General features: G+C 44.8%; 1 protein-coding gene across 1 annotated transcript in view; it reads right to left on the reverse strand.

Moving 5' to 3' along the window:
- The window catches only part of SH3BP5 (SH3 domain binding protein 5), a 253,938-nt gene that overhangs the window by 139,955 nt on the left and 87,129 nt on the right, over positions 1-26,854 (reverse strand). The gene's annotated exons all lie outside the window — the stretch shown is intronic.

Here is a 26,854-nt window from a genome sequence, read left to right on the forward strand (position 1 = left end):
AACAGCTAGATCACCATTGCCACAGCCCTTAGTACATCTTGCTCAAGAAGACATGAACCACATTTCTTGTTGCGCTTGCTTATTGTGAATCCACTGGGCATCATGGGTAGAGACTTTGAGAGTCACGACGCCCAGATGCGCCGTGAAGCACCCTCTTACTAAATGTTAGAACATGAGGTGCATGGATCGACCAATCAGATTGCTCAGAGAAAGAGCTCTCCTTGGCAATCCATCTCTGTTATGTACTCCGATGCTTTTCATATAATAATGTCCTACCAGCCAGTAAGAATATGGCTGACAGCTTTTGCTTCTGCTGCCCCTTATCCCGTCTGCCTGTAAGCGTAATGATGTAACACAAAAATGCCTACCACAGACATAGCTTAGGAAGTACACTGGGCAAATGCATACAGTTCACATACCTTTTTCAAATCTAATCAAAAGTAAACATTGCTGCGCCAAACATTCTAGAAGGAATTCTAATAGAGATAATGGCCCTTCTCCCTTGTGGGTGTCTCACAGAATATTGAAGACAGAAAAATTGTAGGGACAAAATGTTGTGACAAAAATGTAGAGGACCATAATACAGAGAAAGGTAAGTGCATATAGATAGTATAGAGTTACTATTTTTAACTCCACATCTACATACCTTGATGATATTATTGTCAAGGTACATAGATGTAGAGTTAAGAAGGGTAAACCTATGCTTACATCTCTAAACTTAACTTCACAATATTTTGGCCCCGATATGTTTAACACAAAAGTTGGCATGGGATGAGATCATATTATATATGCTTGAATAAATCCTTTGTTGGCACTCGGAGCTGTGTCCTGCTTACTTTCTTTGGAGGTGAGCGTGTGGTGTTGGAGGTATAGTACCGGGTTGCCGATACCGGTACAAGGACACACCCTCTCGATCTGGTGCTCCGCGTTTAAAAGGCAAAAAACTGTGGTACAGCACGAGGAGTGCACAACGCGGCGCCCCCCCAAGCAAAAGTCATTGCCACCAGGCGGGTATTTCGGCAAGGGGAGAGAGTAGGCGGTATCTTACTGCCTGATAAGAGTGCCAACGGAGGTTTACGCTGAAAAATAAACCTGGGAGTGGTATGGAGGCACACAGTCCTGCGCCATGAATTTGGGACACCACTTAGGTGTTTGGTTTACCCCATCACTGTATGCGGCACCACAACGGACTCCAGTTTCCACCATGCATCACTCTTGTGAATCACAAGCATCCATCCAAGTACCTGCATTTAGGAGGAGGACCCGAGAGACTGCTACTTAGGGGGCAGTCTCTATGTCCAGGACTTACCAGCAAGCCTGTGAAGCCGGCACTGATGACGGCCATTTCCGGCTAGAAACGCGTCTGCCATAGCGTTTCACGGACTGCGAGGACAAAGCTGTGTTCTGCTTGAATAAATCCTTTGTTGGCACTCGGAGCTGTGTCCTGCTTACTTTCTTTGGAGGTGAGCGTGTGGTGTTGGATATATATATATATATATATATATGTAAGGTGATACAAGGATTGATAGGTCTGCCAGAGGCAACAAGACGGTTATTTGGGCTTGTACAGTAATCTTGTCAACATCAGGCCTGGTGCAAGGCTTGTTGATGCTATAAGCCCAGTGATATTTGTCACCAGGAAAAGTGGCCGCAGTTAAAGCTTGCAGGGCGAATCCAGCATTCCCAGGCTGATGGCGCCCAAGATCACACCTAGAGCCTCTGTAGTCGCCATGGCGCAGAGCATTCCTCAGGTCACCCTGAAGGTGAACGCTTCTGTGATCGCCATTGCAGAGAACCTTGTGATTTACAAAACAATAATATTTTCAGGCAAATCTATTTTTTTCTTTTTTTATGGAGGACAGAGTTGTGTTCTAGTTAATCATTGACCCATGATGAGGGGTGTCCTAAGTGCTGAACATTTCAGCATGCTGTAAAGTGCTCTGCGGATCCATAAAAGGAATCCTGAGACATGCTTTATTGACTTGTTCCTATTTCAGCAGTAAATACAATGCCAGGCCCATATAACATTTTATTGCCCCCACATGAAGGTGTAGCCCCAAGTAGGGGCATAGCCATCATTAGTGCAGAAGGTGCAGTAGTACCAGGGCTTAGAGAGACGCGGGCCCCCCTACAAAACAATGATATCTGTACTTTAGTATCCACACAGGTGAAGGAGACCCATTTTTCGCAGTTCCATTATGGTGCTGGGCACCCATGCTGCACCACTGGCCAGAAGGTGAAACAGACTCACCTAACACACATCAATAGCGCGGGTGGGATCTCTGCGCAAACTCTAGGGGCGGCGCCTACTGCTAGCGAAGCTCCTTTCTACCCCCTGCTACATTGGATCAGCCCCCCTCCGTGAGGCTGGTGAGCAGAGCACCCTCCTTCCTTAAACCACCAATACCTCCACACCACCACCGACTAGCAACCAGAGCTCTACTCCTCCCCAAACAATTGCACCCGGGTCCTCAGGGCACGCGTGCTCTCAGCATTATGTTCGGATGACTTCACAAGTATCCAGGACTCTGAGCAGCGTCTGCAGAAAACATTGGACAAAGCAGTGTTCCTTGCACTTGACTGGGCTGATTCGCTCCATTTTCCCTCTTTTTTCTTTTCCTTTTTTGGAAACAACTGAATATATAACTTTAGATGGGTTTCTTGCCCAAGGGCAAAATCAAATTTAAAATTTAAAGCAATATCATGTTTTATTTTACAAGCTCCAAGGGCGGATGACAATTATGATTTTCTGTCCACTTTAATTAATCTTAAGAGGCTCAGCCCTGTATTTTCTCCCCAGGCGCAGCGGTACCCAAGGAATTGGGGTAGGATTCCGGAAGCACGAGCAGCAAGGCTCACATGAAAGGCAGAAAGACCAGCATTGTGTAACGCCATCCTGTGCAATACGCCGCAGAATCCCTCGAGCATCGCGAGGTAATGTTGAGCGATAATGTGTGGAGTTCTGCAAACCTTTGCCTGCTTTTACCCAGTACGTGGATCCTTACAAGGGGTTGTGTGCATAGGAAAAGAGTCGAAGAGTGCAGTCATCCCATTGTTCATCACACTACTGCAGTCACATGCCAAGGACCATTGAACACGAAACCTGAAACAGGAAGTCGTGGATGCTTTGACTTGACCAATGAGACGTAGGAGCAATCTCATCGCCTTCCCACCCCAGAGATCAAAATTATAGGCTTCAAGGATAAGGATGTGGTGTTCTGACCATATATCTTATTTTAAGGTACAACAGATGAAGTTCTCATTTCCCTATCAGCATCTTTGACGAAGGTAGTTTTGTAGAGGAAGTAGCATCGTTGGCATTTAACCAACACAAGATGTAAATCGGGATTGTGGTATTCGAGAACCATTCGGGCTTCGACCAAGAGAAGTTTTGGCTTCTATTGATTAAAATTGACAAATTCTGAAAGCGTTCTAAGCGTTCAACTTCCATCTACTTGTGATCAGAGCATTCATACGCGCTTGAGATTGCCACAATGAAGATGCAGTTGGTGGCTTCCTCATGGCAAGACAGGGGATGGAATCACTGTTGATAGCCAATCATTGGCCCCCACATTTCTTTCTTCACAATCAGACTATGGGGAAAAATTAGGAATATATGTGTATATTTCTGGTCACAATTTTTGGTAAAGCCACTAGTATGGTGGAATTGTAGTTGGAAAAAGCGTAGGATCATGGGATGGGTGGGGGTTTCTGGGTACTAACCAGCGAGGGTAAGGGGGATGCCCATACAAACCGCCTGGTACACATACGAAGTCTGGGCTTTGTGGAAGTGTTCACAAACAGTTTGCAGAGCCATTCCCAGCTTGGAAACAGCTAGGTAGATCTTCCCTTTAAAAAAGGTTGGTGTACATGTGTTTCCGGTGTGCAATGTCTGTGGAGCACCCTCATCAATCATGAGGTAGAGTGGAATGGGCTTCAATGCCTACAAAGATGGAAGAAAATAAAAAAATAAGTCCCAATGAGCATGTTTAATATTACTTTGTGAACGATCTGCAGGTTCAAATTTAGGTCAATAGGAGTACCTATGTACATTTCCATAGAGATCCATGCACACTCCTGCGATTTTTTGTGAATCTCCTAAAAGTTGGGAATATCAGTAAGAAATATGCTATGCACTGATTTCAGACTTTTTAAAAATGTTAGTGAAATAGACTCAATTTTAGTTCAAAACATTCGAATGCAAATGCCATTGTTTTACGTCTATTACTTCAAAATAAACATCAGGCACCTGGGAGATTCCTTGCCAATGGACTATTCTTATTTTGCTCCAAGGCAAAATTGATTGTCTTAAGGTGAAGTTGTGTAAAAAGTACTACAAATTAATTTGGTCTGCAATATTAAATTAATCATTAGAACGGGTGCTCTGGGAGCATCGTTCACACCACATCCTTTTAAAGAAGTATGCAGCAAAAACATATCCTGAGGGTTTATCTATGGACGGTTGCTTGAATGTTGACTGAATGTTTACCTGAAGGATCTTATGCATTACCTCATCGTCCCTCCCTCGCTTCCCTTACTTACAGAATTGAGGCATCCCTGCCTCACCAGACACCCGTACCCACGTGATTTGTCACGTGGGGACTATATATAGTCCTCAATTCTATATATGCCTCAATTCTGTAAGTAAGGGAAGCGAGGGAGTAGGACTCAGAGTAATGCAATTACCGGTAAGTAATTGAAGCATAACTCTTGGGCGAGGCATGAAGATTGAAGGGATTTTGTGAGGGTAGGGCGCACAGTTACCTGGGCGACTATCTGCTGCCCTTGCCCCGTTCCCACCACACCACCGCCAAGTGCACTGGTAGGCTACACACCAGCGTAGAAGACAGACCAATCACTGACCTGCCCTCTTCCCTCTACAAATGAAACTGTCAACTCATCAGAGGCAAACAGATCCATAGGGGAACAAGGAGATTGCCCGAGCATCGGGCACCGGCATGAGGTCAGCAGGAGGTGGGCATAGCCAGCCACATGTGCAGGTCACAAAATCATCCTTAACAGCAATCTCATGATCTCTCTTTAGGCAAAGCTGTGTTTTTCACCAATTAAACTGTATAAGCAGGTCTAGTCTGTGCTAAGGGGCACGGTGACCCAGTCTTGTCCCCTGCATCCCTCTCTCTAGCCCTTGCCCTGATCATCAAGCCCCTTACAGCCATGACACATCCCCTCTGTCACAGCCAGGAGAACCAAGAAGGGCTAATCTGCAGTGTTCGTACAAATTTAAACCCCGCGTCTCAGATAATGCCGGCTCGCTATCTCAAACCAACAGAGGACCGTAGCGACAGGATTAGCTGTTCTAATTGAGGGGCGGCGAAGCTGGTTGCTCGCGCAACTGCACTGACCCCCTGACTGAGCGGGGGCAGCTGCCCAGCAGCTCTTCTCTATTATGTACTGATCCTCTCTCTTCAACCACAGCGGCGGCCATATTAACTGAGAGAAGACACCGACAGAGAGCGGATTTCATTCAAGAAGGTCCAGCCCGCTCATTTTCTGTTACAATCTGACAATATAGGTGATAATATTCAGAGATGGGAGGATTGGAGCAAAGTAAGGTGGCACAGAGGTTTCATTACATGACTTGACAGGTGTCAGTGTGAACACCTTCCTGCGGAAAATAATCCTCCGCGGAATTTTCCTCTTTCTACATCTGCTGCAAAACGCAGCTCGCGTAGAAAAAGCAAATAACGAGGAGAAATAAATATATTTTGTTACGCCTCTAATGGGATGTTGTAGCATTTTGACGCAATCCCAGATTTACTACCCTTGGTAATTTTGAGAATGTGCCAAAATTCGTGGGTGGGTGCATGGAAAGCCACACACAGCCATTAGGGTGGCATTGCAAGGCTTAATAAACATCACTTAAGCCCTTGCATGGCCATGCGTCGTCTTGCGTGACGGACGGCAACGCATGGGCTTAGTAAATCTGGCCCCAAGTCTCGTCACTGCTGAAATGAATCCTTGTGCCTCTGTGGATTAAACCTATTCGCCATCAGAGCCGATGCTGCCATCATCAGGCATGTGATTAGTAGGCGTAATTGTAGTTAATTAACCCCTACAATCTATAGGGTTAGTACATCTCTGTGGGTTTCAGCACCTACCTAGATTACCTTGACAGGGGTAGGGTTCTTCCAGGGGCGGCTCTAGGCTCATGGCGGCCCTGGACAGGGAGCGTAGGTAGGGGGCCCTGGAAGAGGGGGTCCTGGCGGGGCGGAGGCCAGTGAAGAGGGTGGGGGTCAGGGTGTTTGGAAGTGGAACAGAGCCAGAGGCCGCCAAATCCCTGCTAGGGGCCGCCACGCATATATGTATCCATCCTCAGAGGATTATTACATTAAGGATATATATTGGCGTGGTGGCCCCTGGGGTTTGGTGGTCCTGTGCAGGTGCACAGCTTGCACATGCCTAAGGCCGCCCCTGGTTCTTCATATCATGCAGGTAGGATTCCACCTCCCTAGCTTTGACCATTTCAGATGCTCTCCTTTGAATATTAAAGGGTCCACCCGGTGAATGATATCACAGTAGATCTCAAAGCTCAAGCAGTCCTGGTGAAAGGACGTTGAAGAATGCCTATTGTAGGTGATGGTTAACCATGCAGGGCTGAGAGAGAAGAACTGCCTTTATGCACTAGATTGGAAGGACACTTTGAATGTGACTTTACAAAGTATCACTTTTCAGCAGATTTACATCTCAGGACAGATACTATTCAGCAAGAACTGAAATATAATGTACGACTGCAGGAAGTTCCTGTTCCTTGATGTGAACACTGAGAACTTGGGTGGTAATATTAGTTTTGCAACTACAGCATGCAACCTCATCGAAGCACACCTCCCACTGAGGCGCACACTGTCTTGAGTAGTTTAAGAGCACTTGATGTCACTCCAAACCATCAGCATGTTTACTTTCAAATTGTTAGAAGGTCACAAGCTATTTTTGGGTGAAACCAAGGGCTATTTTTTGCTGTTTTGTTGTCATTTTTGTTCATTAAATTATTTTCTTTTTTCATAAATTGGAGTGGGATTTTTATTGCATTGTGTTTCAAAGTTCCTATCGGTTTTGGTACTTTTAAATGCTTAACACATTTTCTTACGATAAGCCTGTCTGCTGTGTGCCATAGCTACCAGGGGTTGAGTTCAGGTTTAAATTACTGAAACCTTTGCCTGGACCTAACAAGATAGTGCCTTTATTACTTCTGGTGGATACCAATCCACACCAACAAATAAATCACTTTCTCACAAGAATGATGAGCATGTCCAAAGAAGGAGGTCCAGCTATGAGGAAAGCTGCATTTTCAAGTCGCCTCTGATGCCACAGAACTGTATCACCAACGCTTTATCTCATAAACCAGAACTTTTTGGTTTCCTCATTCAAAGCGGCCCTTTTCAGATGCATCATCCACTCTTGCCGCTTTATTATAAAATATTGCCATTTGGAATAATTTATAACCTCTTATGTAATAAAAAAAATGCATCTCCTTTACATGGTAAGAATGGAAATACCGAGATAAATATTAGCTAAGTAACTTTTAAATGTTCACTTCCCACTTCCATTCAAGAGAATATCTAGTTGATTTTTTTATTTTTATATTGCTTACCCAAACAGTGGTCTACTTTAGCGCGCTAATAAAAACATAACATATTCACAAAATAATGAGGAGCCGATATATCAAAACGGCGCCCATAGCATACTAATAATAATAATGTTGGCGATGAGGATGCAGGAATATGTGCATTTAACATGACACGTCATCACTAATATTAACAAAGTGGATTTTAAATATTAAGGATAACAGCATCTGGCAATACTGAGCTTCTCAAACCAACATTGGCAATCCTTGGTGTGTGTTTTAATGCATGGCAGGTATGACTAAATGTTTCTGACACATGCATTATTTCTTAAACACAGACTCATGTATTGCCTAAACCATTCGCTGCTTTCCCAATACAGGAGTACATATTAACACCCTTTATTGTAAGTCATGTATTTGCTATTTACACGCTTCAATAAAATATACATTGCAAAGTTTGGACCCCAGTGAAGACTGCAAAGGAGGGAATGATAAGGGGTGACCGCCCACCATCATAAAGTGACACCACGGACTGTGCTTTATGGTTCCCCGACTGCTTCTCAGCGCTTGCTCCCTGTTTTCTGGCTGTGAAGTAGAGCTGACTGGATGTCTAGCACTGGTTGCTTGTTATTTATATTGTGTCCAACGTTCTGGGGTTCAGGATTGCAGTCATTTGGGGGTCATTCCCGTGGTCCATCCGGTACACGAGCAGGAGTGTAGCTTCCATTGGTGGAGTAGGTGCAGTGGCACCACTGAACCCCGATATTTACTCTAATTTATCATTTGAACAGCTGCTGGTGAATCTATTTCCTCCCTAGCACTAGGGCCCGTGACACACTGGTTATGTTACTGTACAAGAGGCGGGTCTCCCCTCGACGAGCTACTCGCATGTCCTGCACCCCAACAGTAATCCAGTGAGTCTGGCACCTGTGCTCCCCAACACCTCTCCATGGAGCCTGACCTCAGAGTTTGAACAGCCTAAAAACCATCTGCTTAAGTTATGAAGGCGTTTGCTGGACGTTCATTCACAAATAAATTATCTTTGGCTGCTCTGCGCATGCGCCATCTACTCTTTGACCTTTCAGTTGGTAATTAACATTGTAATGTTTTGCGAGTCCTTAATAACGATTATTAAGGAATCGCTATTAAAGACTCGCAAAACGGCATTCATGTAGAAATCGCAATAACTATTGCGATTTCTACTGCCTCCTTATTTGAGATTCGCTAATTGCTAATCGCAAATAAGGAATGGCTTTCCCATTCATTCCTATGGCCTTAAGGCCCATAGGAATGAATGGGGAGTCATTCCTTATTTGCGATTCGCAATTAGCGAATCGCAAATAAGGAAGCGGTTTCAAGGGTGCCAGGGTGTCCAAAGGACACCCCTGAAATGCTAATGTACACTGGTGTTGCGCACACACATGTCCAAAGGACATGTGTGTGTGTAACATACAACTTAGAAAAATGCACTAAAGTGCATTTTTCTAAGTTTTTGCTATTTACCATGAAGTCAGACTTCGATGTAAATAGCGGCCCCAGATTGCGATTTCGCAAATTTTAAATGGTTCATGAATTGCATTTAAGGAATCTCAAATTGAGATTCCTTAAATGCAATTCATCGCAATTTAGCGATTTCATAATTTGCGATTTTTGCATTTGGGATGATGAATCCCAAATGCAAAAAAAGCACTCGCGAATCTGGCCCTTTGCGAGCCGATTTTCCTTTGATGAATCTGTCTGTAAGCTTCTTAAGAGGCTTCTTAATGCCTCCTCCAACGCTTCTGCACTTGGAGTCACATGTCACATGCTGCTATCAGTTTATTTTTATTCTTAGTTAAATTGTAATGAAACCTCTCCACTTTTACTTATACACATTGTCCCTCTTTTTTTTCCTTTCTCTTTTGCATCACCATACATGTTTTTCTCCCCATTCCCTCTCTTTGGTTTCTCATTCCTCCACCTTCTCTCTCCCCCTTTTAACGCCTTTCCTTTTTTTTTGCTGACACATTCTACCATACTCTTTCTCCATCTTTCTGTTTCACTCCATCTCACTGACTCTTTCCTTACCCCCTCTTCTCTCTCTACACCATCCTAACGACTCCAATTAGTTTCTGTGCCCTTCCCTCTTAGTCTTCCACTCTCCTTTCATCTCTCCCTGTTTAACCTTTCTCTTCCTCTTTTTATTACTCTCTCTATTTTCTCTAGACATTTCTGTTTCTTACATTGTTTCATCTCGCCGTTCCTCCCCTCCATCTTTCTCTCTTTACCCCGCCTTTTCCCTTTCTCTCCCTCCTCCCCTCATATTCTCTCCTAATTCCCAAATTCCATCTTTATATTTTTGTTTCAGTTTCTTTGTCATTCATTCTCTATCGCTTCCTCTGTCTTTCTCTCCCGCTCCCTAATTCTCTTACTCCCATATTCTGTCTTTCTGTCTCTCTCATTTCAATATTTATTGGGATACTTTCCACACAAACTCTCTTGGACCAGAATAAGTTGTGCAAGTTGGTGTACATACTCTATGCTGTCTAACTTGAACTGTCCCGGTTGCCCCCATACGATCCAGACTCTCCTTGGGTTACAGGAGTTTATGTTCCGTTTCGGCATAGAATGAATAGCCATATGTGTGATGATTGTACAGTGGGGTTTAGCTTCCCTTGGCATAGCCAATAGGTCTTGCCTAATAAGTGTTTAGTTATCCAGCACAATATCCTTGGTGCAACAATAGCAACTTTTGCATGGCTAAACACTTATAAGGTCACAAAGGCGAGACCTATTGGCTATGCCAATGCTTGTTACCCTGTGTCCTTGGAGTGAGGGCTACAGGCTCACACACCTTTTTAAAAGCTCCGCTGCTGTGTGTTTCACTCACCTTTGGCCTACATCAGGTTGATGCAGAAGTGCGTAAGTGGTGATAAAGTGCATACACTACACAAAGGGTGCAAGCAGGGCCGGACAGGGAACCGAAACCAGTCCTGGCATACTGCTTGGCCGGCCCCCCAAGGAAGGTGGGGGGGAGGTTGCGACCAAGCTGTTTGCTAGGGCCAGTCCAGCCCTGAGTGCAAGGTGGGACAGCGTGCTCATGGTAAATGTGTGGGCGCTGGCAGGGTGGGTTTAAAGTGACACACTTTGCTGCAGAACAGAGAGAATGTAGTTTTGAACAGTGTGTGCAGACTGAGTGTGTCTGTGAAATGAAATGAAAAGGTGATTTGTATAGCGCAGCTGCTGCCCGAGGGCATCCAGGCGCTGAGTGGAGAGCAAAGTACTCTGAGGAGGGGGTAAGGTGCTTAGTTTCTGAAAAGGAAGGTTTTTAGTTCTTTGCGGAATGAAGAGAGAGTCTGATTGGATCTTAAAGAAGGGGGAAGGGAGTTCCAAAGCTTGGAAGCGTTGAGCTCGAAGGAATGAGCTCTGTTGCATGTCGGAATGCTGGTGGTACCATGGTACATGGGCACAGCAATACTAGACAGTGGAGTGTGCTGTGAATGTATGCGGAGTGCAGAAGTGCCTGCACTGGTACATTACAGGAGGACCATTTTGGGGAATAGAGCAATCTCCCCCCAGACAGAATTGTGTATTGCTGCATTCCTGTAAGCTGGATGGGACAAGCATGGGGTGAGTGGCAGCCAGGCTCTCCCTGTGCATTTCAAGGGCTCTTTGATTCAGTGACAGATCACAAGGGAAGGACCTGGACACATCTCAGGAAGAGGGAGATGGGGATGATAAGAGAATCATAAAGGGGATGGTTGAGAGCTCAGGATTAACCTTTGATGCACCTATCACTGTGGCTGACATCCACGGACTGCAGAAGTGGGAACAGACTCACCTTGAGAAGATATTTTGCCCCGAAGCACATATCATGAACTTAGTAACTAAAAATCCCTCTTTATATAAAGCACGCACTGTACACCGTAAAATACTAGGGTTAGAGGAAAGGACCTAAGGCTACAATGAAAATGAAAACAACACACTCACATACTTTATTTACGAAGTGAACGGACAACTTGGATGTGAACTCGAGCTGTTTATTTACAACTTTAAACAGGAAGTTCTTTTTCCCCTACCCCCCCCCCCAGTGATTTCAAATCTATGACTTGAACTCAGCAAACATGTTGCTATTATAGTGCTGACTTTTTATATTATTCGCTCTTTTTCATATCTTTCATGACAAAGGGGTGGGGCATGGGTAGTAGCATTTTCCACCAGGATAGCCGCAATGGAAGAGAAGCAGTGACAATTTTGCTTAAAAAATACTCACTATGGCCGTAATTACGAGTGGCCAGGAAAATATGCTGGAGTATTCCCCACCCTGAGAGTTACAGGTACCTACCTGTAGCTCAGGGAAGAGGGGGGCAGGCAGGGGTTGGGGGAGATGCGTTCAATCCTGACCATTACGAGTCTCGCTCTCAGGGTCCACTAACAGATTGGTAACTACCAGGGGAAGTTGTTAATTTTAGGTCTGATTCGAATGGTAATTCCTCATTTCCCCTGGTCTTTCACATAGAGTTTTCAACTATTTTCAGGGGCATAAATCACAGGGCTAAGGCTAAAAATTCTAAATTCAAATAGGGAGGCTCCATCAAAATCATGAAGCCACTCTTACTGAGGGCCCGTGTTTTTGTTTTTCTTCATCCCGGACACCGCCAAAGGTAGTAAGTACCTCGCTGTAAAGTAAACTTTGGCCCCGATGTAGGTAAATCTAATTTACCGACTCATAAATACCGAATTTTACCGATTCGGTATTTATGAATCGGTAAATTGGAAGGAGGCAGATGTAGGTAATTTTTAATTTACAATTACCGAATCTGTAAGATTCGGTATTTACCGATTCGGTAAATACCGAATCGGTATTCCCCATTGATTCCTATGGGCTTTGAAGCCCATAGGAATCAATTGAAAATACCGATTCGGTATTTACCAAATCGGTAAATACCGAATCCTGGAAGGGGGAACGGGGTGTCACTTTGACACCCTGTAGCACCCCAATTGCAGGCTTGTGTGCCATGTGGCACACAGACATGCCCTAAGGACATGTCTGTGTGTCACATGGCATAGGTGTACATGCACAGATGTGCATGTACACTGGAATTCGGTATTTTACCACCCAAAATACCGACTCCTAAAGGGCCTGTGGCACTCTTTGAAGTGCCACCTACATATTGATTTACAGAATCGGTCAATTTACCGATTCGGTATTTTACCGATTCTGTATATTTACTGAATCGGTAAATATACCGATTCTGTAAATGAGATGCCCCCTACATGCCAAATCCCAAATACCGACAGGTAAATGGCGACCTACATCTGGCCCTATGTCTCTTCCCCTGGGAATAATAAAATACTGGTCATTTGCTACCAGACACCTGGAAGGAATTTGGAACAAACCAATAAGCAAATTGGTCTGGAGGACGCCTTTCACATAAAAACACCCCATACAGCAGTTATGCGAGACTTGAACCTATGGGCTGACGTCCAGGCAGACCCATATCCTTTCAACCTTCCCTGATATTGGTTTTAGTCAAATTGTTAATGAGCCCACATATATCAAAGGCTGTGCCCTGGACTCCATATTCAGTAAGGATGTTGACATAGTGGTTGGGAATATCTGCCTAATTGCCTGGTCAGATCATGCTAGGATCTCTTTTCCCTTCCTTTAGTTGCTTCTCCTGCAAGTGTTCGTAAGATACCCATCTTTAAATGCAAAATCTTCATCGTCACTGACTGAAACGTCATATACTGTTCTTTCCTCTTTCTCTTCCCAGGAAAAGGGTTGTAATATCATGTTTAATTCTTTTTCACACACAGTGAGTAACATATCCCCACATATCCCTAAATCTACCCGATTGAGACTGTAGTCACATATCTTGGTTTGAAAGCAAACGTAAAGCCATGAAACTACCAATCATGTAGAAAAATCAAATGATGAAAATGTCCATGCATGTTGAAAAAGTAATGCCACCATCAAAATCAGAAAATGCATATATTTGGCTCAGGACATCAAAAAGGAGATATCCAAACCTGAAGGCTGATTAAATTGGTACCCCCCACTCCTGTTCGCTGCGATGTGGGCGTGACTCCTTCCATCCATCGAATGTAGGTAGAAATACATTCATGGTAAAAATCCTATCCTTATTGGTTAATGCCATAGCTCATGGCCAGCTCCAAACCTCCACGTCCTAAACCTCAAGGTCCATGCATTGTCAGCTAATCTGGCAATAGTTTCTGTCAACCCAAGGTAGCCAAATCTGTACTCCATGAACTGAACCCGATGTATATACAGAGCCAAATGCTGCATCACTGCCTAAGGAATGTGCCACCTCCCCACCCCATTCACCCTATTTCTCTACATCCTCATCAATAGTTCCCTTATCAAGGGCATCTTGCAAGATCTTCACTTTTTGAAGCTTAGCAAGATTTTATTCTTCACAAAAACACATTTTTCTAAAGTATAGAAAGTGTATGAAACTTTTAATAATTTCAGAATATCTAAGGCAAGTGAAATATGTTGTAGTTCACTTTTGCAAGTTATTATCGAACTGTCTGGCTGTGGAATGTGCAACATGCACTGATTGGATGTATTAGTGTTTCTTGTTAATGATTGTGCTGCTGATGAAGTATCATTATTTTTAGTAATGTCAATTTTTATTAGTATGTTGATTTTGTTTAGAAGCATTCGTCAGAATCAGTCAACTGCTTTGCTTTGTACTACCCTCAGATCTCGGAGATAGGCATTACCTAAGTCAATGGACTAAATTATAGACCTCAGAAGGGTGAAAGACTGAATTTAGCTTTTCAGGATTCAACTCCGCAACCAGGAAGTCACTTGGCAGGTGCTAGCACGCTGAGCAATCCTACTGTGATCATGCTGCAATAACATACATGTTCTTAATTTCCTGAATCAAAACAAAGGTTTGTCTTTGAGCCTCTACTCAGCAGTGACATAGTCACACTAAATACAGTGTGCTTCTAAATACAATTTTCCACACTACTCTGTAGTTATCTTTAAGAAAACGTATGAATTTTGTGTATTTTGCAAAAAAAATGACCAATGCGACCACAATATAAGCAAGACCGGGTATTACAACCACCTAAAGGATTTTAATTGGCTGGCTCAGTGCCTGTGCCTCAAATTCTTTTGACGCAGATCTAATTACTAAAGTAGTCACCTTACACATGGGTATCAAAAGAGACTACAAAAGTCATCCCGTAAAATAATTTTAAAATAATTTTATCGCAATATCACAGTGGCAATTTAATCTCTGGACATTCACCCTTTACTTGATCACTCAGTGCCCTCTCTTCCTAATTTGTTAAAGAACATACAAAAATGTTATATATGTGTATGTATGATGTCACTTTTTGTTTCTTAATGTGAAAGCAGTCCACGAAATAGAGAAGAACGAGGGGGAGGAACAAGAAATATGGATAGAGTTCTTATTGGTAAATTTGTCAGGAGGTTCAACATTAGTCATTAATATATACATATATATATATATATATATATATATATATATATATATATATATATATATATGTATATATATATATGTATATATATATATATATATATATATACACACACAGATATATATATATATATATATATATATATATATATATATACACACACACATATACACACACACACTCACATACATACATATAGTTTAAATATACTTAAAATCATGAATGCCTCTGTACCTTGCTCATGCGGTGAGGCAGTTAAAAGCCTCCATCTTGCCCACACTTAATGATGCTCACCGCCTTCAGATCCAGGTGACCACCCTTTGCATAGTCTTCTTCCTGGGGTGGCACACTGAGCTGCTGCTGTACATGCGCCCAGATGGTCTTTAGCCAGCTGCGACATCACTGCTCTTTGCACAGCTGCAGATGAAGCAAGCCATGCACGAGCCATCTCGCTCCCATATATCCTGGATTCTATTTAAAGATGCCCCACTTTTCCCCTCATCTGCTCTGTATCCATGCAGGAGAGGAAGTGCGGAACACCCGTTCAGAAGGTAACAATGCCACATCCGCACAGCTGGCCTGGCAGAGGCGCCCTCTGTAGGGCACGAAAGAAGGAAGTGGCAATTGTCCAGTTCATTATATCCTGATCGTACAGTTTGGGACTCTTTGCTGAAAACTGAGAAGGCAAAATACAAAGGAAAGGCATCGTTGTGGTTGCAACAGAGGAAGTTCTGCTGGCTGGGGAGTACTGTGGTTGAATGTATGGAGGAGTCTGGACTTCTACTGATTGTAATATATGTCCCATCAGAATTCCTGCTCTTGGAAGCATGGCGGTTTAATGGGATAGACACTTGCCACTGTTACCTGCAGGTGATTGGTTTGAATCCAGCAAGAAGGTACATTTAAGCATATTTTTAGTAAAGTTTCACAAGTTTATAGTCCAGATTGGCCTCTGAATTGTGTAAACCGATTGGTGCATCAAAATACAGTCACATTTCACAGCATAAGTTAAAAGTGGACAGCAGGGATCTCCCAGGTAGCACAGACATGGAAACAGCTTACGTATCTGATCACCAATGGTCAAGCAGGTGGCTCTCCCAGCTAGGTAGTGTCATAAAGAAACTTCATTAATACACAAGGAATCTGTGTCAAGATTCACACTAATCATTTCTTGAGACCTCCCCAAGGCTCAACATAGTAAGATGCTCTGGAGCATTAACATCCATGGTCTCAGCACTGCGTGGCTCCAGCTATTAAGACAAAGAGTTAATAATTTACTGAATATGATCAAGGACGTCATTGTTGATGTCATCTTTGGTGTCGTTAGCAGTGCATTTTGGGGGGTTAATGTTGTACTAGGGCTACCCGCCTCCGCAGCCATTTTATCCTTCACAGGATATCCTTTGTGGGACATCAAAACTGTGGGCCTGATCAGGGCCGGACTGGGAACCCAAAGTAGCCCTGGAAATTTTGTCAGACCGGCCCCACCCATGGTGGTGGGTGGGGAGGCAGCAAGCATGAAGCACTGCATGAACCACTCACTGCTGCTTAACAAAACCTTTGCTGCTTTTGTTACTGGGGGCCGCTATTGCAAAATTGCTGCAAAACCGGCCCCCACTGCTCCAAAAACCGGCCCGCTGCTTCAAAACCGGCCCCCGGTAAAAAACCGTCCCGCTGCTCCAAAACCGGCCCCCACACTTCCAGCCTCCAAGGCAAACGCCCGATGCCCGCTACAGCCAGTCCGGCCCTGAGCCTTATTTATATTTGTGAAGGGGAATACTGAGTCACAAACGTGACGGATATCACGTCCGCAGTATTACGATCCCATTATGATCCTATGAAGATCGTACTACAGCGGACAGGATATCTGTCAAGTTTATGGTGGAGTATTCCATCCGCCGAGATATAACTAAGACCCTAAATCATGAAAGCAAGGACAGTGGACTCAGCGACTTCCAGCAGGACATTGTCAGTACATTCCAGGAAGGGATGTCAGCAGGGGCGTAACACAGGCCCCTGCAGCCCCCGTGGTGCGGGGGGGGGGCCCTCACCCTCCAGGGGGCCCCGTCAGCACCGCACTTCTGCTGGGGAGCTCTAGCTTGAGTCCGTAGGGGGCCCCTTCACTTACCCTGCAGGGGGCCCCCTCAAGGTTCGTTACGCCACTGGATGTCAGGTAACAAGGCGATAGTCGGGGAACAACTTTGTGTGGGATGGGCTGTGGTCAGTGACTGAAATTTTTCATCTGTGCCTCAAAGCAGACCACTGGATGAATGACTGGTCAGCAGTGCCAGACCCTCTTCCCCCATCCCTACCGACTTCCTTGCTGGCCCTCTTTTTTTTCTTTTAAACTACAGGCTCTACATACTTTGTATAGCTGGGCTACTGGAATTATGCAGCAGAAGAGGGCCACATTATGCAGCAGGATTGGGTAAATTAAGGGACAAGAAAAGGCAAATTATGCAGAGTATGCTCCACATTTTGTGACAGTATTACTTCGTTATTTTGTCATTTTTAGGTCGAGGTAATAACCGGTCTGAAGTCTGAGATTTTATGTTTCTTAGTGGGACTATTAGTCCCGCCTCTGCCTTTGGCTCTCTCCCATTGGCTGGCTTCCTAAATGGAGGCCAGCCATTAGAGGAGAGAGCCGTCCCTCCGAATAGGCTCCGTGTTTTACGGATTTGGGGGCGTAAGTTTTGCTGTTCTTTAGACAGTGACGTTGTCTGTCACTCAAAACAGCAAAACACGCCCCCGAATCCGAAAATGGCCGGAAGCTTGCGGCCGCCATTGTTGCCTGTCCACCGAGTCTTCAAGTGCATCATCTTGTTATTTCAGGTGTACGGAATGTAAAACGGTCTTCCATGGTCCCTGCAAGGTCGGAGTACCATCTTGCCCTCAGTGTGTGCGGAGAAGAAAGTACTACAAGTCGAAGAATTCTGCTGCCTTATAACACTGCAGGGATATGTTTACAAAAGGACACGTTCAAGATGACGCACATCTGCCAGCCGATAAGAACTCTCCAGAGATGGAAATGGTGGAACGTCACACGCAATGTCTTTGCACTGGATTGGACAGGCAGATCGACCTCATTTGCATAGGGCCCTATGCTTGTCTAGATCCAGCTTAAGGCGCTGTCGCTGAGGCAGCGGTCAGCGGTGCAGCCTTCATCCCCCCGGAAATGGCTGGGTGCAGTGGACGGATGCAGGGCGCCACCTCCACCCATATTACCTTCCCTTACACTGTACCCAAGCCATTTTTTCGGTAGTGCATATTTACTGATCTTACCCCCCGCTACCGCTATGGGTGCCGCAGTCCAGATGAAACGTTGCAGGACGATGGGTGTGTTTCCTGTAGAATGAAGGAGGTCACATTTCCAGCTGCTTGTTTCCATTCAGAGCTCTGACGTGCTCGGTTAGTATGGCCAGTCCCAGGTGGGCTTTCTTGGTATGTCATCCTCACGCTGCTTTACCTCGGAGACCAGGCCGTGCAGGAAGGTTCAATATACCAAACGCAGCAAGGACGAGTTTAGTAAGATTTTGCACTCGTGAAAAGGGAGTCCCTTTGTTGGGCACTCTGGTGGGCACTGACCGGAAGGTGAGGGGTTGGCCCGAGATCTTATACCCGCTGTTTAGAAATTTAATATGGACCAGAATGTACTCCACTGGTTGGAAATGTCAGGCATGATCCCGAAATGGGTGTTTTCATGATTCTAACCAGGGCATGCGTTTAAAAACAGGCCCCTTCTCTGCTCTGCCATGTAGGAAGAGGAGTCCACGCGCCGTGGAAACAGTAGGAAGGAAGGAATGCAGACATGTGGGGACATACCTGCAAGCGTTCGCCTTTGTTGGGAGCGAAACACGGTTTTCGTTTGAAGGAATGAATGTGAACATAACTTTCCATGTATTTATCTTTCTCAGGGCACACAAGGTCTTCCATTTTCAGCATACGCCATGGCACATTCAGAACAGTTTTATTTTCTGACATGTAAATATTAGACCCGTTCTTAACAATTTTTACCCATAGGAGGATCTTGGACAGAACTGAATTTATTGCGAATTACTTAAATGTCGATCACCTCCGTCGCTGACGAGTGATGGTTATATTTTTTAATATCTTTTGTTAAACGAATGCACCGACATAACTTGTGGAGCCTCTTTGTATGTGTTAAAACAAAATATTTGCATACGTCTGTCTAGCAACATCACTTTTTAATTAGGTTACAAAATGTGCTTCAGTGCCACAACCTTGTGCCTTGCTAAACCTCTTAAGTAACACTGTGTGGGTTCAAATGCTGATGAAGTTCGTAATGTGCCAAACCAACTGCAGAAAAGGGCAGTTGAATATTACGTTGCTCATTGGCACTTATTTTTTAGTGCTACAGTAATACCAGGATTAGGGCGCAGACGGTATTCCGTGTTGTGTGATAATAACGCCGCTTGCACAAATTCTTCCAGTGTAACCTGGAGAAACTGGCGTGAGGAAAAGAGGTCGGTATTGGGAATGTGCATAATATGGGTGCCGGAAAACTGCTTCTGCACGTTATTCCCCACACCAATCTCAAAAACTCGGAACGGGGCGGTAAATTTGCCCCGTTTAGCTGTTAACCACAATGTAAATGTGTGGCCCTCATTTTTAGGCTCTTAGGGGAAGTAACTGTTCTCAAGAGAGAAGCTACAGGCACCTGATATAAAACGCGTACAAGGTAAAGGGACAGTTTAGGCGGAAGTTCTATGGTGACTGCAAGGTGTAGCAGAAAATCAAAGGTGTGTGCCTCTTGACTATCCATGCTCATGTGTGGTGATGTTGACGCCAATTAAAGGACGGTGCTCAGACTAATCTGTCCAACCTGTTTTGCTGCTCCTTCCTAATGTGAAGATTTGGCATTTGCAATGACTGTCCCAAACATTCATTCATGTTTACTGGACATCGAGGGGTGCTTAGAAGATATTGCACGTTAGCGGACTGCTAAAGCCCATTTCTACAGGTGCATTCACGCGCTGCAAACATTGAAAGTTGTAGCGTATGTAGATCACGAGCGATCTAGAGTGTATGCCATGCAGATTCGGATAGTTTTATACACACGTCTGATCTCTCTTTCTGTCTCTTCACTCTCTCACTAACTCACTCTTTATCTCACTACCTCACTACCTCACAACTTCACTCTCTCTCTAACTCACTACATCGCACTCTCTCTATCTCACTAACTCACTCTCTCTCTATCTCACTGTCACTTTCACTCTCTCTTTCACTACCTCACTCTCTCTCTATCTCACTACCTCACAAACTCACTCACTGTTTCTATCTCACTACCTCAGAACATCCCTCTCCCTCACTACCTCACTCTTTCACTACCTCACTCTCTGTCTCTCACTACCTCACTCTCTATCTACCTCTCTCTCACTACATAACTCTCTCTACCTCACTACTCCACTCTATCTATCTCAGTACCTCACTATCTCACAACTTCTCTTTCTCAAAACATCACTACCTCACTCTCTCACTACCTCACTCTCTAGCTCACAACTTCACTCTCTCTCTCTAACTCACTACCTCAATCACTCTCTATCTCACTACCTCACTCTTTCCATCTCACTAACTCACTTTCATTCTCTTTCACTACCTCTCTCTCTATCTCACTACATCACAACATCACTCTATGCTTATATCTCACTACCTCACAACATCCCTCTCCCTCACTACCTCACTCTTTCACTACCTCACTCTCTATCTCACTACCTCACTCTCTCTACCTCACTCTCTCTCTATTTCAATACCTCACTCTCTCTCTCTATCTCACTACCTCACTCTCTCCCTGCTAATGCAATAGGTATCACATATGCAAAAAAAACCTAATGCCAATAGAAATGACAATGCCATTTATTTAGGGATACAAAAAAGATTTTAAAAATGAGCAATACCAATAACTCTACCTATAATATTGCCGAGACCATTGCATTGTAAATGCTTGTTACACTTTCTAACTCTGTCTGGGCATTGGTTGCACCTCATTAGTACCAATTTAACACCCAGATATAGAAATAAGGAACAGAAAGGGGACCAGCCAAACTTTGCAAAGGCCTTTCTACTGCGTGGTAGCACCATTGCTGCACTTTTAGGAACTTTTGAACTGTACAGCATAGTGACATTTTTTTAATCTCAAAACTGCTAGTGAGAGCTATTTGAAGACAGTAATAGCACAGTGAGCATAATCATTTATATAGCAAACGCGAGCATAAAAAGACTTGGTTATCGCTGAATACGTGTGTACACCTGAGACCAGCACAGGACATTCATGTGTCCAGTTTCTGCAGAATAGTTCTATGCGTGTTTGCAAAGTCTATTTCAAGATGGCGGCAATACGGGGATTGCAATCAGTTTCATAGGGAACACGTCAACAGTGCATCACACAGCTTTATCTACACCGAATAGGGGCGTTATAGTTGGGGTGAGGCGAGCACAGGTTCCACCCGTTCCTGCTGTTCGCAAATATTCTTCTGCTAAGGTTGATGACTGCAAACTTCTGCAAGAGCCAACAAGACGCTTGAGTACAGAACATCTATAGACCCACAACAACCAGACTTCCATTTTTTATAACAAAGCTCATCTAACAAGCACATATCAAATGCTGCATACACATTGGACAACAGCAATTCCCCATACATCTCCAGAACACACCACACACCACCGAAGAAAGCCTTATGCCAACACTAGAAATATATGATTGTATATGCAGATGGACAGAGTGTAATATGCTACTTATTACAGTTGTCAAGCCTGGAGGGAGCACGATGCCCCTGCCTTCCCTCAACAATGGTGATAAACAGCATATTACTCACTGCTCACGTGCATGTATTAGTTATGCCATGTTGTTTTGTCATGTGTAATAGTTTTAAAAAAAGGGCTTAAAAGAACCAGAATACAAGGGGTTCAATTAAAGCACTGATATAAACAAAACAGCATGTCGAGTGACTGCTAAGGGCTTTTCCTTTATAAGGTTATAGTAACCTGCAGTCAGATGTAGTAAGCATTGGTAATACCATTGACCTTTGCCCTGCAGTAACGAATCTGTGAATGTGCGTTATTAGTATACGTGCTGTAAATATCGTGTTACTGGGTCACATTTATTTTCCCTGGCACGGCCCATATCTGAAAATGCAAATACATACATCAAAATGACTGCTATGCATTTGTGTATATAAATGCAATATGTAACTCCGGTGCCATTTCAGAGATAAAATGGATGGTGCAGCCTCACCCACCAAGCAGACTGTTTCCAGAGGTCCGCACACAACAGATGCATACTGCACACTTGTGCCTGTAACTCCCAAGAGAGACAGTCACCGCTGCTCAGCACCTGACAGCAAGAAATTACATAACATGTGGACAAGCACACCAAGGCAACGCCCAGTCACAGTTAAACACAACAGAACGTGTGGGCACCAGTATCTTGGCATTGGGCATCCCTGGTGCATGGCAGGATGGCGTCAATCCATTACCTGGCCACGGCCTGGGCATGTTGTTGTCGTCTGTGTTATTCTAGTCAAACCTGATCTGAAACTTTCCAAACCATCTGGGAAACCTGGCTCGATACAGCCCTCTGAGCACCTGTTTCAAGGTCACCCTGGCAGGCCGAGCTCCTTCTGCTGATGCGACACAAAAACAGTGCATTGCTTTCACTGAGCAGTGCACGAGCCCTCGAGGGCTGCAGTTATGTTATGTTACGCCGGTCTTTTAGAGCGCACGGCTAACCTGGGGGTGTCCCGGCGCTTTGACAAAGAGGCCTGAAAACCCAGAAACACAAAAGGCTGCAAAAACGCTACGATCTCAAGATTGCACTGAAAAGAGCGTGGTCTTAAGCTCCTTCCTGAAGGCTAGGAGGCTGTTGGCTTTACGAAGGGAGAGAGGGAGCTCATTCCAATGGCGGGCCGCCACATATTGGAAAGACCGTCCTCCCATCCGAACACGTCTAATAGACGGCACCTCCATTTTAGCCAAATCGGCTGACCGCAACATCCTCCGCGGCACATAGAAAGCGATACGCTTTCTGATGTAGTTAGGACCAGCAGCATGAAGGGCTTTGAAAGCCAGCGTAAGGATGTGGAACATAATTCTTCTAGCAATAGGTAGCCAATGCAACCTATTTAGAAGCAAAGAGGCACTGGCTCTCCTTGGCAAGCCAAATATGGCTCTGGCCGCCGAGTTTTGAACAATTTGCAGTCTAGCCAGTAGGTACTTGGGCAGTCCTGCATAAAGCGCATTAGCGTAGTCTAATCGCGACCCTACCAGCGCCTGAACGACTGTCTTTCGATACTTCAGGGAAAGCAGCGGAAGAAATTTTCTAAGCATCTTAAGGATGCCGAAACATTTCCCTGATAGCCCGATAACATGGGGTCGAAAAGAAAGGTCGTCATCGAACACTACCCCAAGATTTTTAACTTGGGAGGACGCCTTCTCCGGCGGGAACATGTCCTGGGGCCACCACAGCTTCCAGCCGGGGTCCGGGGCACAGCCAAAGAAAAGCAGCTCGGACTTATCCGAGTTGCATTTCAGACTGTGCCGCTGGAACCATGCAAAGACCGCGCCCAGGCAGTCTTTGATCCTGTCGCCGTCAAAAACCTCTCCTTTCCTGCAAGTAAACAGGAGCTGGGTGTCATCAGCGTAGGATATGTCCTGGGCCCCAAATACCTCCGCTACCATCGCCAGAGGGGCCATATAGATTTAAAAAGGGTGGGGCTCAGGACAGATCCTTGAGGAACCCCTACCTCTAGCGATGGCATTTCAGCGGAGAACGGTGGAGCCCAGATCACCTGTCGACGGCCCGATAAGAAGGATTGAAACCAATCCAACACCGTCCCACGCAATCCGATCTCCCAGAGTCTTAAAAGGAGACCTTCATGCGGGACGGTGTCGAACGCCGCCGACAGATCCAGCATGACTAACATAGCCTTTCCCCCCTGATCGAGCGTCTCCCTGATGGCTTCGGTCACCTCAACGAGGGCTGTCTCCGTGCTATAATTAGCACGGAAACCAGATTGAGAGTCATGGAGAATGTTGTTCCTCTCGATAAAGTTGGTGAGTGTATGCTGTACATGTTTCTCAACCACCTTCGCCAGCGCAGGAAGCAGGGAAATAGGTCTATAGTTAGCCTGCACCAAGGGATCTAACAGAGGTTTTTTGAGCAGCGGCAGAATCAGTGCGTGTTTCCATTCCCGAGGCACCACTCCGGAACTCAAGGACAGATTGAGCAGGGGGTTCAGCAAGCTGTTTACTGCCGATGCCACTCTGCCCAAACATTTTGCTGGACATACATCCAGGGGTGAGCCAGATTGAAGCCGGGACAGCAGCTCGAGCGATGTTGCACAGGACATCTGTGGAAAGACCGAAAGTGTAGGCCCAGGATCTACCCCTAAGGATGGAGCAGGCCTCCATCTACAGACTGACGCGTCAGTGCCCGAGGAAGGATCCACAGAGGGGAAGGAATCTTGAATGATTTTAATTTTCATTACAAAAAAATCAGCGAGCTGCCTCACCCACCCTTCAGTGTGCGAGTGTGAATGGGCACCTGCGGCAGGATCAGCAAACTCCTTAACAATTCTAAAAAGTTCCCTGCTCATGTTCTCTGCTTGATCTATTCTGCGCTCAAGATATTCCTTTTTGGCTTCAGAAATATATTTGTGGTACTGTTTTATGGCAACACGATACTTAATTTTCTCATCTAGATCATATTTGCGACGCCACAGTCTTTCCGCCTTTTTACAATCTTGGCGTATTTTTCGTAATGCGGAGGTAAACCAAGGAGCGGACTCATGACTGGGGGCTGTTCTAGCTGACTTCACTGGGGCTAACTCCTCAAATCTCAGTAGCAGCCATTTCTTAACCAAAGCCAGGTAAGCGTCTAAATCCCCTGTAAGATTACACGGATGTTGACAGAGGGCATCCGATAGCATATCTGCTGTAACTAGATGAAACGCTCTAGACTGTCGAGTCACATCCTTCAGTGCTCTCTGGCTGGTCCTTGTCGCATGTGGGATAGCAAAATTTATTAAAAAGTGATCCGACCATAAGACAGGGAGCGGCGGGGACAGCTCAATCACCATAGTGGAGACAATTAAATCTAAAGTGTGGCCTTTAACATGGGTAGGTTTATCAATAAAAGGGACTAGCCCCAACAGTGCAGTAATATCCCGCAGTTCAAACCTCCTTCCCACAGACACCCATCCTCACACAAGGCTGGCTCACAGTCAGTGCTTAACTTGAGCCGGTGGTTTACAGTGCTTGGCACCAGCACTTGTCAGCACGGCACTTATGACAGCTGCCACATGGTGGCGCTGTGTGTATAATTTAGAGATGAGCATAACAACAGTTGTTTATTAATTCAATATCCATTAAAAACAACTAAAACCTGTCACCCAAGCCATTCTTAAAGCTTCGAAGGCCTTCAACAGTCTAAATTGTCACCCTTGTACCAGTGTGATGGTTAGCAGTTGTGTAGGTACTGCCATTGGCAGCGCTGGCAGTGGAAATGGGTGGTGCAAGTTGCAGTGCCTCCTGACAACGGCCCTGGCAGTTATTCTATTATACATTAAGCACTTTTCACAGTAGTGTGTGTGTGTGCAAGTGGGTCTGGTCCTCGTGCAGCCACGCCCAGGCCGGCCCGCTGATGGCCCAGCATGCACCTGCAGACTGGTGCTCTAGCAATCCTCTACGGGCATGAACTGTGCTGCTAACACGGTGGATGCTCTGTGGACTAATGCACCTACTGCTGACATCTGTATGTAACCTCCACACACGATCCAATCCCTGAGATACAGCTTAACATTTTACCAATTCACAGTCAATAGAATTCACACTATTGGGTGGGGCTACCGAGTAAACACAAAACACCACTTTACTAGTCCTGGACTTTGCCTTTACAAATTATTATGACTTTTATCAGTATAATTTGTTCCTTTTAACTGAATCAAGACGACCTCTTCGAATGCACCAATTTTATTTTAACTAACCCCTCTTCCCGCGTGTAATGCTTTCCACGAAGGAAGTCCATAACATGGAGTTACTTGGTAACCTAGCCAGGCTAACATTTGTCATTTAGAACAAAAAATAAAACACATTTATCATTTAATAGGATGGGCTTTGAGGTATCAGCTATGTAAAGATTTGTCCCAGTGGCTTCACTGCCAAGCTGCTGCAAAGGATAAAGACAGGAATTGAAACTATTAAGATTATCAAAGATTTAAAACAAGATGTATGAGATATATTTTGATGTATCACTGACACCAACTGGTGATGTCAAAGAAGTGTATAGTGTAAGTGATAAAACCACAGAATGCAATTTCTATACAGTTTATTTTGTTTCAAATAGCCAAGATGTTAGTACCTCATTGTTCAAGATATATTTTCGATGTACATTTCCACTTGTTCCTTTATTTTTGTATTTTTGTCGTATTCTTTTTTCATATACCCATATTTTGTTTCCCTTCCTCCAAAACACTGCAGGCCGTACCTTGGCTCCCAAGGTGAGAGTCCCTGGGGCTTCAGATTTCTGTGTACTGACTGACACTGACCCTCCCACCCCTCATAAATGTCCTGTCACTGCACACTAAACACAATTATATGCAAGAAACCTCCAAGGGGCCTCTTTAGAAAAGTCCACTATTCGCCTCTGCTTCTCATCACTTCAAGTCTAGATTCTGCACCGACCAACAAATTTGGTAATTTATGGTTTGTGTATATTTGTTATATTGGCTACTACTGACATCTAGACCCAGATTTACTAAGAGTTCGCGCAACGCAGGGCAGCAAGCAAAGTTGCTG

The sequence above is a fragment of the Lissotriton helveticus genome, chromosome 10, assembly GCF_964261635.1.
Source record: "Lissotriton helveticus chromosome 10, aLisHel1.1, whole genome shotgun sequence".
Classification (NCBI taxonomy): Eukaryota; Metazoa; Chordata; class Amphibia; order Caudata; family Salamandridae; genus Lissotriton; species Lissotriton helveticus.